The 8,871-nt window shown below is 34.4% G+C and overlaps 1 pseudogene; it reads right to left on the reverse strand.

Moving 5' to 3' along the window:
* Positions 1 to 5,265: 5,265 nt before the first annotated feature.
* LOC120074167 lies at positions 5,266 to 8,654 on the reverse strand (annotated as a pseudogene).
* Positions 8,655 to 8,871: the final 217 nt, after the last annotated feature.

The raw sequence follows: 8,871 nt of genomic DNA on the forward strand, positions 1-8,871 counted from the left end.
ATGTGTATTTAGTCATAACGGCCTTTGTCAGAGTACTCAAAAGGTTGAGTCGTGACAATCTTCTTGTGTCTCTACTTGTTCACTTGACATAAATTCACTTGTCTCAGCAGTGTCATCACTTTCAACTTCTGGATTCTGAGAAGAAGAAGATACTTTTTGATCATTTTGAGGCTCCACCTCAAACCTTGTGCTATTGGTCTTAGACATAGGTGTAGATTGTTGCTAGGACATCATAAACATCTCATTTTCTCTGAACACAACATCTCTACTATTGACACGTCTCTTCTCAATAGGATGCCATAGTTTATATCATTTCACTCCAAGTGTAAAACCTAGAAACATGCATTTGACATCCCTTGGTTTCAGCTTACCTTGACTTTGATGCACATACCCTACACTCCCAAATACCTTCAAGTGTTCCAGCTTGGGAGGCTTTCATGTCCACCTTTCTTCTAGTGTTTTCAGCTCAATAGACTGATGCAGACATCTATTTTGAGTATAGATAGTGTAGGACATTGCCTCTGCCCAATATTTCTCAGGCAAAAGAGCATTGGACAACTGACATCTCACTCTTTCCAGCACTGTTCTATTGAGTCTTTCAGCTACTCTATTTTGTTGAGGTGTATACCTCATTGTTCTGTGCCTTACAATGTCATTCTCTCTACAAAATAAGTTAAACTATTCTCCACAAAAACTGTAAATCATTGTCAATTCTTAAGTGTTTAATGTGTTTAGAGGTTTGTTTTTCAATCAAGGTTTTCCATTCTTTGAATCTCCCAAACACTTCATCTTTAGTTTTAGAAAATAAACCCAACTCTTTCCTGAATAATCATAAAAAAAATAAAGAAAGTATCTTGCTCCACTTAGTGAAGAAGAGTGTGCTGGACCCCATAGGTTAGAATATACATATTCAAGTATCTCCTTGGTAGTATGTTGTTCTTTAGGGAAGCCTTGCCTTGTTGCCTTTCCAATGATGCAATGTTCACAAAACTTCAAGCTGTCTCCAACATCTTTAGGAAGAATCCATTGTTTGGAAAGAACTTGCAGCCCTTTCACACTAATATGAGATAGCCTCTTGTGCCATAGCTCATCTTCTATGGGTTTTTCATCTGTAGCCATCAAGGCTGAATGTGTCATTTGCACATCTTTAATGACATATAAGCCATTAACTTTAGTAGCCACCAACACCACTTTTGAGTCTTTAATTATCTCAAAGGTGCATCCAACTCCTCTATATTCACAACCAATGGAGTCAAACATCCCCAATGATAGGAGATTTCTTTTCAATGTAGGAACATGCCTCACATTCCTGATCAATTTCACCGAACCATCTTGCAACTTCAAAGAAATAGAACCAATGCCAACTGTCCTGCATGTATTATTATTTCCCATGTAGATCAGCCCACCATCCCACTTCTTGTAGATATAAAACCACCCTTTAGATGGTGTCATATGGACTGAACAGCCAGAATCTATCACCCAATCTTGAGTCTCCATAGAATTCTGCTCACCACATTCTTCAGTTGCTGCCAAGGCATCTGAATACACAAGGGAATTTTCCCCCACAGTTGCCTCTGTCTGTTTTCCTCCTTTGTTCTGTTGGTTCAACTTTCTTTTCAAGGTATAACAATCTTTCTTCATGTATCTAAGTTTGTGGCAAAAATGATACTTGATTTTAGACTTGTCACCCCCATTCCGCTTGCCCTTCCCATTGTTTTTTGTTTTCCCTTTTGAAAACAAATCTTTTCCTCCTTGCTGCTCTTTCTTGCTCATCTGTAATTCTAGTTCTTTGACTCTAATTATGAAATGATTGCTTTTGTAGTGATTCTTTCTCTACCATACTTCATTGCTGTTTTAACATCCTTAAATGATTTTGGTAGGGAGTTAAGTAAGATAAAGGCCTCATTTTCTTCCCCAATGGTGTCTTCTATTGATCTGAATTCTGATGACAGTCTCTTGAATTCGTTCAAATTGTTAGTTTTGCAGCATCTATCTTATATGTGAAAAATATTTCCCTCAAGAAAGCTTTATTAGGCAAATCTTTGTTGAGATAAATCTCGTTTAGTTTGTTCTAAAGATCATAAACAGTTGACTGGTCAGCTATCTTCCTTAAAACATTATCTATAACATTCAAGACAATAGTTCCATAGGCATTTACCTTTATTGTCTCTTTTTCTGCATCTGTTAGTGTTTCAGGGTATTTTGCTGGGTCTGTGATGGCCAAAAGTGTCTTATATTGTCCCAATACTACCTTGATCTTTGCTTTCCATCAAACTTCTCGATTTCATACCTGGTTGTAGTTATTCTTGAACTTCAAGATCGACTTATCTGAATCTTTGTATGCAAGAATTCAAATCTTGGATCTGTCTTGAGTTGTTCTCTGAGCTTTGATACCACTTGTGGTCCCAGATAACTATAATTCTCTTGTTTGCATGCCCAAAATACTCAGCATATATGGTCAACTTTACTTCAAGACTCAGGGAAGACTGTATCCTTTAAGCTTCAAAACTCTTCACTCGTTTATGTTGGGAATGTCCTAGAACTAGCAATACGTGTTAAATATTCTATTTATCAATAATAATGACTTGTTGATTTTGCATCTTATTATGAAAATCCAATAAACGTATCCTTGGCTATAGTATGAATACTGTAACTTTATGTAGTGACATAAACAGGATTAAGTTGACAGTATATAGCCTAAATGGTCTAATCAGTATATGGATGAAATTGAGTATCTCATCCTGGTAACACTATTGGATGCGGCCCATTCTGTAGTTATTACAAGAAGTTGTAAAGTGCTACAAATGATGTGATCCACAAATCGTTCATGTTGAGACATGTGAGTGGAGGCATCCTATGCAATGAGTTTGCATATAGACTGGACTATGAAAATAGTCACTTTTCTTTATAACGACCATTTACTGTTAAAACTGACTATTTCATTTATCATATAACCTAGGTTAACTCGCTCTTAATCCTGAGCTAGCTATGAACTTCTGTTTGTTCGGGATTATTCTTTGATCTGCAAACGGTGAGAGTAGTCCAACAACATTGCTCAATAAGCTTACCATTTTGGGGATAAGACCGGATAAATATCTGGAGACATAGCCTTGCAAGATGGAATTCACTCCTACCCTATTTAGGGTTAGCAGATGGGTTGTTCTCTTAATTACTGATTCCAGGTCTTGAACAATTGAGACCCCGCCTTCTCATGATAGAGAAAGGATTTGATTCATAGAGATTATGAATCAGAATTGTTCATTAGAGGGATAATAGGAACTTAAGAAACAAGATGTATTCATAGGGGTAAACGATAATTTTGACCAAGCTGTGATTACGAACCATCTGTGAAGGATCAACTTACTGATTATGGTTATAAGTGGACATAATATATTTACAGTGAGGGGAGTTCAACTATGGGCTATAGTGGAGTGTCCCATTAGTTAACGAATGGGGGTTAGATCGAACTAATGAGTTTAGCTGATTAAATCTCGAATCGTTGGAACCCATGGGTCCTCCTACTAGCTCGTAAATGGTTAAGTTTTAAAGTAGCTTGAGAAATTAATTTGAAACGTTCAAATTAAATGGAATAGGAGAATATATATTTAAATATATGAAGATAATTATTGTGCAAAAATTAATTTAATATTTGATATTAAATTAATTTATGAAATTAATTTTAGAAAATAATTTTTCAGTTTTATAAATCAAAATGGTTTTGAAATCAAAATTTGATTTTAAAAAGAAAATTGGAAAATCGGTTTTGCATGCTAATAAAATTGAAAATGTTGATTTTCCAATAACATCTTCTTCATGCTCACACAAAGTCCATTTTTTTCTCTTCATTAATACTCTAAGCATGAGCTGCAAGCCATGCAATTCTCTTCTTTGCATGTTTATCTGCAATAAATAAAGAAGTTTGGATGATTTGAAGGCATGCTAACACATAAATTTTGAGAGAAAATTCCAGTGAAAAGAAAGAGTTCTTCATAGTGGGTTGCTGTGAGTTCTTCACTATTTTTCATCGTTTCAAGCTATTCTTGAGTCTCACAACTCGGTCTAAAGCTCCAAGAGGATAGTGGGGAAGATCTTGAGGTGGTTCACGGTGATCTTTGGTGAAGACTGCTGCTATACAATCAAGTTCTTGGAGAGTTCTTCAAAGGTATGATCATAAAACCCTCTTTTTAGAAAAGCATGCTTTAGTTTCTGCCAAAATTAGTGAATTTGAATGCTTATGGATCCTTGATACTTCCGTTGCATGTTATTTAACTCTTATAGTTTATCTGTATATGAGCTCAATCGTGTAGACGAAGCTCTAAGGAACTAGACGATAGTTCAATTATGTAGATGATACTAAGAAACACTAAACGATTGTGTAGGCGATAGTTGAATGGAACTAGACGATGGCTGAAAACCTAGACGATTGTATAAACGATGCAAAGCGGAGCTAGACGATCATGTAAACGATGCAAGAGGAGCTAAACGAACGTGTACACGATACTTTAGAAAAAGCTAGACGAATGTAGAGAAAGAAAGAACACAAGTATTTAAGTGGTTCAGCCAAAGGCTTACATCCACTGTGCAAATAGGGAGGGTCTCTTTTATTATTTCTTCTTTAAACTTATTTACAGAATGAGTGCTTGCTCTCTCTCGTTCTTCGTTATTCTCTCGTTCGTTTTCTTTTTATACAGGCTCTCGGAAGAAGCTCCGTTGGTCACAACAAATAAAATAGAAAGAGGCGACAACGATAAATTGACTTCAATTTCTTTTATCTTCGGTTCTTTCTGTAACATTGACCTTATTAAGGTTTAGGAATATCTAAAATTTAGTGGAAAAATGTGATTTTTTTTAAGGATAAAAGAAGTCTAAACGGAACTATTTAATTAAGTCATAATCCAACTATAGTGATTCAAAACTTATAGTATGGCTAAATTGAAACATGTAATAAACATAGAAACCAAATTAAGATTATAAAGTAAGTCAACTGAATAGTCTGCATTCTTATGTCCATACTTTCCATGAGAAAAAAAAAATCCAATTCCTTTAAAATATAAATAAACATAAGTCGCTGAACAATAATTTTCAAATAATCCCTATATTTGTCTACAGTGATCAGGGTAAAGAAAAGTCCATGGATTGATTATTTTTAAAAAATAAATCAAATGGTTAAGGTGTGAAAGGAAACTAGTTGGGGGGTTAGATAACTACAGAATTATTAATTGATATATATAGAAAGGCTTGTAGATAATGAGAAAATTTGGTACTACTAAACATACAAAAGGGAAAAAGAAAATTAAAAAGGGATTAATTTATAGGACCAATCCAATAAAATTTGAAGCAAAGCAGGAAGCTTCGTTTTGCTGAAGATTTCAATTCAAAAGCAGGTGGCTTTCGAAAAAAACTTTTTAACATTCAAATTCAAACTTCTCCTCCTCCAAACAGATAATAACCAAAAAAGGAAAAACATAAAAGATATTAGTGTCTATCAACACTAAGGATATACGAATATAAACTAACATATTTTTCTTTGGTTTTAAGATGATGAGCGGTATGTGCATTTATTCTTGAGGGGGATGGGCTTGTTCATATTGGTAGGGTCCATCACCACGCTGCAATCCACGCTCTTGTAAAATTTGGGCTTCACCAATTTTCCCAACACGTTGGCTCTGGACCGGACCGTGAATTGAAGGTTCAGTGGCACCGCTTCCACCGGTTTTCCATTGACGCTCCCCAAGCTGGCTCCGCCTCCGTACAACGGAATGCCGCTTCCTTTCACCGTCACCGTTATGCCTCGTTGGCTCTTCCTCGCTTGGTGGAACTTTTGCATCTGCATTTTCTACTAATTAGTTTTGTTTCTAATTTTCTTATTAAACACGTTTCTTATTACGTCGCTTTTCTTTTCTTTTTTTTTTTTAGTCTCAAATTTATTCCATTTTTTCTATTCATAATTCCTTTTCTTTTAAATATTTCCAAAATTATTTTTAAATTCCAATAAATTTCTAAAAAAACATTAAAAGTGAGTTCTGCGGTATAAAATCACCCCACGATATTAAGAGCTTATTTAAAATGATTAGAGAAAAAATTGTTTTTATTTAAACTCTTTTGATAGAAACGGTTTAAAATATAAAATGTTTCCAAAGCTATTTTGAGTAGTTGTAAAATCATAATGATTTATTTTTAAAATTAAACAATTAAAAAGTTTAACCAAACATATCTTAAATTTATCTTCATCTTATTATGGATGAAAAGTTTAACCAAACATATCTTAAATTTATCTTCATCTTATTTGCATCCATAAGTTTATGGATGGAGATAAATTTAATGTTATACCACTGTTTTAAAATTGTTTCTAAACTATTCTTTTCTTCTATCTTTTGATTTTTAGAATCAATTTGTTATCATTTTAAGGGTGATTATTTAAGGGTAAGTGTTTTAAATGGCAAAACTACTGAAAATATTTTCAAATATAGCAACATATCACCATCTATTAGTGATAGATACTAATAGATGTCTATTATTCCATCACTATTATTGATAGACCATAATATTTTACTATATTTACAAATAAGATGGTTCATTTTAGTATATTTGAAAACAACCATTATTTTAACTTTTGATATTTTAAATGTTAGGCTATGTTTAATTTAACATATGTAAACAAAAACCAATTCTTAAAAGATTGGGCAGACGGTTATTAAAAAGAAAAACTAATGTATTATCAATTTTATGAGTTAGAATAAAAAAAAATCATTGTAAGAAAGTCCAAATGTATTTAATTTTCAAAAATTAAAAACAAAAAACGAAATAGTTACCAAATGGGGACCTAAATGATAACTATTTGATCTTTATTTTTATTTTTATTTTCGAAACTATATTTGTTCTCATACCATTTATCTAAAATGATTTTTATCTTTTTTTTTTTTTAAGGAAACATGGAAATTCTTAGCTAAATTTAAAAAAGAAAAACAAAGTTTCTTTTGTTCTAAAAACTTTGCTTCAATTATAAAAAGTAAATTATATTAATTTTCAAAAAGTAAAACTAAAAATATCAAACATGGCTTGATTCTTTAATTTAATAGTTGTTAGGTATTTAAAAACAATTAAAGTCCATAGAGAAAAAAAAAAAAAAACATAACATTTACCCTTTTTCTTTTTTTGGAGAAAAACATAACATTTACTAGTTAGCTTGTAATAGTTTTAAAAAATTAAAGAAACCAGTTACAATTTTAACAACATTCTAAAAAAAGAGTCTTAATACATAAAGGAAAAAAATATATATTATGAAAGAAAATCGAATTTTTTAAAAAGAAAAATGATCAAATGGGCTGACTTAATTGAATAAAATACTAATGAATGAGTGTGACTTTAATGTTTATTTTGATTTATTAGATCTACTGAATCCAAAGCATATAATCGTAATTAAATTTTGGAGCAAGACAATGTGTACTTTGTCTGGTTCATGAATTCAATAGAAGAAGATATATATATATATATATAATCGTGAGATTAAATTCAGAAGCGCATTAGAAATGGAAGAGAGATTGAGATTAGGGAAATTGCATACAGTTCCAGAGGCGAGCGTGAGCTGGGAATACGAAAGCTCAAGCGGAGTGGAAGTAACCTGAACTCCGAAAAACGTCGCCGTATTTCGAAATATAAACTTCACCGTCGCGTTCATCGTCACCAACCCGGTGGCCACCCCTGAAAAATCTGCCCCCGCTTGGATCACGAACTTGTCAAACAAAATGCTCTGCCAAATTCATTACCCACATTTAATTATCTTTTCTAAATTAAAGAACCAAATGTAAATGTAAATGAAAATGAAAATTACGCTCACTTTCATTAGAATGGTAGGTTTCTGAGGCCGGCTGGCACCCCACAAAATGAGAGAAAACAGAGAGAAAAGAACCACAAAACCAATAACAAAAGCAAGGAAATAGCAACGGCGGGTGAAGCCATCGGAGGCGCCGTCGTCATCGAGGAGGCGCTCTTCTTCAATGGCGTCGAATCGCTTCCATGGCTTGGGAATCTTGTGATTGGCGGGCTTGCGAGATCCGGGCTTGACGGAGGCGGAAAATCGGGTGGAGGAGGAGTCACGTGAGTGGGGGCCCAGCGAAGAATTGGAATGAGAGTGAGGGGGGGACCCCATTGGGCTAAGAACTGGGCTCGAGTGGACGAGTTCGTAGTCTTTTCCCCATCGTGCGAATCCCGTGACGGGCTCTGCACGTAGTAAACTGGGCGGCGAGAGCTCGGCGAGCGTGTCGGCGACGACGGCGTGAGACTGCTAACCTCGGAGTCGGTCTTCGCCAGAACCACCGACATTCTGAGTAAATAATTAGCTTTTAGGGAGTGGGTGGGTGGGGCTGAAGTAAGAGATCAAAAGGAATGTGGAGAAGAGAAGCAAAGAAGGGAATTGAAGAGTGTGAAGGGTGAAGTGAGGAAACGGAAATGTTAATATATATTAAGAATCTTGCAGAAGCGTATGTCTTGGGAAAGCACGTTGGAGTTGGGATTTGTTTACTGTGTCCAAAGTGTTTTGTTGGAAATGAAGGGCTCTAATTAAGAAGCGGCTAAGTCTGTAGTATAGATCTGGGCATTACAGACAAGTGCAAGATTTTGTGAGATTTATGGGCCTTGTTTCCGGTGGGCCTTTTTCTAACAAATCGTCCTTTCTTTCTTTCTGGTACATTTAATATTTATTATGAATATGATTCCTTGATTGATTGATGAATTATGATTTATGGATCATGATGGAGGTTTTGTAATTTGTATTTCTTTATGTATTTGGGCTGACCTTATAAATGGTAAATTTCGAGGTTTACTTTGGACAAATAGCAATAAAGGTTTTTCATTATAAAAATGACAAAATCG

This window comes from Benincasa hispida, chromosome 3 (assembly GCF_009727055.1).
Source record: "Benincasa hispida cultivar B227 chromosome 3, ASM972705v1, whole genome shotgun sequence".
In the NCBI taxonomy this organism is placed as follows: domain Eukaryota; kingdom Viridiplantae; phylum Streptophyta; class Magnoliopsida; order Cucurbitales; family Cucurbitaceae; genus Benincasa; species Benincasa hispida.